This window comes from Cryptomeria japonica, chromosome 4, assembly GCF_030272615.1.
Source record: "Cryptomeria japonica chromosome 4, Sugi_1.0, whole genome shotgun sequence".
Lineage (NCBI taxonomy): Eukaryota > Viridiplantae > Streptophyta > Pinopsida > Cupressales > Cupressaceae > Cryptomeria > Cryptomeria japonica.
In genome coordinates, this window is record NC_081408.1 from 71,760,681 (window position 1) to 71,764,705 (window position 4,025).

The following is a 4,025-nucleotide window of genomic DNA, read 5'->3' on the forward strand; positions in this document are numbered from 1 at the left end:
GATGGGAAATGACAAACTGTCTTGCTAAGGTGGAAAAGAAAAATTTACAAGAGAGCGTAAAAGAGTCAAATTTCATTTTATTATCTATAGATGAAGTTACCGCAATAGATAACACTGCTTGGGTTTGTATGCATGTGTATACCATAAAAGAACACATCTGCTAAGCTCACCTACTCTGTGTTCGTAAAATGAGGGGCAATTCAACAACATAAAATTTATATTTGTAAGTTAAGAAAGATTTGAATGAAATTGCTAGTATGGATGACTTGACAATTGCCAAGAAGTTGGTGTGTGTTGGAGCTACAGTAATGCAAGGTCAAAGGACCAGTCTTTGCACAAGATTACAAACTAGTATTGCACCATACATGGTTGGCATTCACTGCATGGCCCATCGAATGAATTTAGCATATAGAATTGTAAGCAATTTCCCTACAGTGTCAAAAGTTGAAGATCTAGTCCATGAGCTCCACTCATACTTCTATCGGAGTCCTAAACATTTTGCAGAATTTTAAATTTTTGTTGAGCAAGTAACAGTAGGAAACAAGCTTCTCAGGGATGAGTATAGCACTCTACGTAAAATGACATGCTTGAGCCTGGATGGTCTATATTCAGATCTAATAGGGCGAAGCCCAAATTTTTTTAGGTGGGAGCTAATTACAAATTTTAATCATGCTTAATTTTTTTTACATTTCAATACAAAAAATGAGTTGTGTCTTTGTAAATGGATTTCAGATACCAATGCACCAATCTAAGACGAGCAAGCGAGGCAGAGCACTACGAGTTAAAAAGGAAGATTTTGATAGGATTGTTAAATCTATTAGTGATAATTTGAAGTCTATTGCATATGAACTTTCAACTGAGATTCGTGAAAGATTCCCTCGAGAAGAAATACTTGAAGCCATGGGTTGTGTGTATCCTCATTTTTGGCATTCAATTGGAGATAATCCAAATGACGCAAAGGTGTTTCATAAAAAAATAGAGGAATTGATATTGACATTTTCAAAAGATGCATATTGCAATGGACAACCAATTGAAGGAATTTTAAATTTGGGTCATCTTAAAAATAATGTAAATGCTTTGCATTGACTATGAAACAAAAGTTGGTTGACTTGGAGAATCCATTTGAACCTCGATCAATCACAAGGCTCTAGAAAAGGATAGATCAAAGTGACATATTGTGTATTGCAATACCAGAATATTTGAAACTTGCTGATTTATGTCAAACAAAGATATTGGGGTCGGTGGAAGATGAGAGAGTTTTCAATGCATTAGGGATTTTGAAATCAAAGATCAAAAATAAATTAGATAAAAATTTGGAAACTTGCTTGAGGTTGTTTGTAACTCAGTATAATGTTAGAGATTTTCCATATGATAGGGCATTGGCAGTCTAGAATTCCATGCGTGAAAGATGAGGGTTGTACAACACTCTAAAAGCTGGTGGTGCTACTGCTAGTGCTAGTGCTAAGACAAATAATGGATCGCAAACTCAGAGTCAGCATGAAGATGAAGAAATTTTTGAATACCCGACTCAGAATGAAGATGAACGTGTAAGTACTAGTCAGTTTCCAGATCTTGAGTCCATTTGGGATATAGAAGCCTCGAACTGAGCCACTGAAGTTAATTAGCAGTCAATTTATAGGTATTTATAATTATACTACAGTTCTTGAGTCATATTACAATTTCAATTTGCAATACTATAGTTGTCATTGATGAATTTTGATATTGTATTCCTTGAATTTATCAATCAGAACGGATACTTATTTCATATTTTTAATTTGGAATTTAAATTATTAGTAAACAATTAGAATTTATTTTCAGAATTATTAGTAAACAATTGAATTATTAGTAAATTGGTTCCACATTATGTTGAACATGAAATGCAACAATTTGTGTCACAAGATCCATAAAATTATTCATATTGCATAACTGTTAGAACCTTTCTACTGTTCTACATTAAATGCTTAACATGATGTTCATGGCGATTAGGGTTTTGTGTTTGTTTTTTGTCTTAGTTGGATAGTAAATAGAAGTTGTCGTGCGTTGAAAATATGAGTTGTCTTCTCTTTATTTGTCCATGTCAACATCAAGTGTGGTCAAATGGTTGGTTAGACAATGAGACATGTTTAATGTTTCATCTCTAACTTGCAAATAAATTTCATGTTTAATAATTTAAGTGGCGAGTTAGCAAGTGTTGGTTTGGGTTTAAATCGTAAGGTCTCTAGTTTTTTGGGTGTTAGCATTTTATGTTAGCGAGCTGGAGATTGTTAATGAAATTGCTTTGGTCGCGAGGTCTTGAATTGGTTTGATGCCATGCATTATAGCCGCAAGAGTTAGCGAGTAAGTCATTAATGGTCTGTGTGCCACTGCTCACGCCTGTTTATGAAGGTAATTAACATTAAACATCGATTTTTGTTGGTACTCATTGGGTTGCTATGGTCAAGAGATAAATAGTTTTGAGATTTTATGGTTATCGCTAGCTCGTAGGTCCTTTATCATCAAGTCAGTTTAAGTCATGAGCTTGCGGGTACTGGGAGATTTTAGTTCTTGCTACCTCGCAAGTTGTTTTGTACTTGACCATTTTATGTTGCGAGGTTGCGATTGGGTGTGATTTTATGTTATCGCAAGGTCGCGAGGTGTTTGCGGTTAAGTCATTTTAATTTACGATCATTTGATGTGGTTGGTATTGCAGCTTAGTTGGTTTCGTCACTTGCTCACAGGTTTTGAAGTTATTTAGCATTTCATGTTGCGATCTGGCAACAGGTAAGTTTTGGTCTAATTTTGTGGTCATCGCATGCTCGCGGGTTTGTAAGTCTTAAGTCAAAAAGTGTTACGAGCATGCGATGGCGGTTAAGTGTCTTATTGTTGTGGGATCGCAAGGATTTAAGTCAAGTTAAGTTTCGAGTTGCGAACTTGGGATGAAATAAGTTGTTTTGTTAGATTTGCAGTGGTCACCAGCTCGTAGGTAAAGAAAGAATATTACAAATGTTATTGTGAGGTTGCAATTGAAGGGCTTGATGAAGATCAACAGCTATCGCTCACTCACGAGATTCTTTGAGGATTCGTAAAAGGGATTGCGAGCTTGCGATTGAGAGGATTTGGTAGCATTCTCACTAACTCACCGGTTACTTTCCAAATTATTATAACCGGTTGTGAGTGTGCGATTAAAGATGGGGATTGACATGTGGACTTGTTTTTCGGGTTCTGTAAAAGTTTTGAATGGCAATCGTCAATCAAATTGAAGGGCATGAATTCAAATTTCACTCGATTACTTCATCCATTCTATCAGATGTCGTGGGTCTGATGACTTCTGCCATTTTTCAGGCACATCACCATACTCGTGTCACTTTTCGGGACTATTTTTTAAGTTTGTTAATTCATTTTAAACTTCTACCCAGAAAATAGCTTTATAGACTTAATTATATTTAATTAAATTTAAAAAGTTTGATTCTGGGTGAAGTTCTCACAAATGTGTTCACTTCCCACATTCGGGCCGAAATCCACCCTAAGCTGTTGATCTTTTCTCATCCAACAGACGATGGTACCTGTTGTCAGATGTCGTGGGTCCCATGACTTCTGCCATTTTTTGGCCACATCACCAATGACCATACTCGTGTCACTTTTCGGGTCTATTTTTTGTCTGTTTAATCATTTTAAACTTCCGCCCAAAAAAGAGCTTTATAGACTTAATTATATTTAATTAAATTTAAAATGTTCAATTTTGGGCTCGCTCACAAGGTAAAATGTCTGAAGACATGATCAAGCCGCGAGCTGGCGACAAGTTGGTTTGGGTTTACATCGCGAGGTCTCTAGCTTTTGGGGTGTTTGTGTTTTATGTTAGCGAGCTAGAGATTGTTAATGAAATTGCTTTGGTCACGAGGTCTCGAGTTGGTATGATGTCAGACATTATAGCCACCAAAGTTAGTGAGTAACTCATTTCACATAGTTGTCGCTAGCTCTCATGTTTGTTCAATGTTAGCATTTTTAGGTCATGAGCTAGCAACTAGATAGTTTGCGGTTAATTTTTA